At 54.1% G+C, this 255-nt stretch overlaps 1 protein-coding gene across 1 annotated transcript in view; it reads left to right on the forward strand.

Annotated features, from left to right (window-relative positions):
* The window catches only part of EMH_0025890 (uncharacterized protein), a gene marked incomplete at both ends in the record, with an annotated part of 10,231 nt that overhangs the window by 6,542 nt on the left and 3,434 nt on the right, over positions 1 to 255 (forward strand).

The following is a 255-nucleotide window of genomic DNA, read 5'->3' on the forward strand; positions in this document are numbered from 1 at the left end:
CAGATATGGACAGAACTGCAGTGGCTGCTGCAGCAGCAAACATGATGAGGTGCTGCGTATAACATCCTGCTTCTCCTTCTGCTGCTCATGCTGTTGCTGCTGCTGTTGCTGCTGCTGCTTCTGCTGCTGCTGCTGCTGCTGCTGCTGCTGCTGTTAGGTTGTATTGTGTCTCGCGTGATGAGGTCGAGAGTTTGCTGCTGGCGCTGCTGGCAGCAGCAGATGAAATCACCACCCAAACAAAACACCACCGCTGTA

This window comes from Eimeria mitis, genomic scaffold (genome assembly GCF_000499745.2).
Source record: "Eimeria mitis Houghton genomic scaffold, Emh_scaff947, whole genome shotgun sequence".
Taxonomy (NCBI): Eukaryota; Apicomplexa; class Conoidasida; order Eucoccidiorida; family Eimeriidae; genus Eimeria; species Eimeria mitis.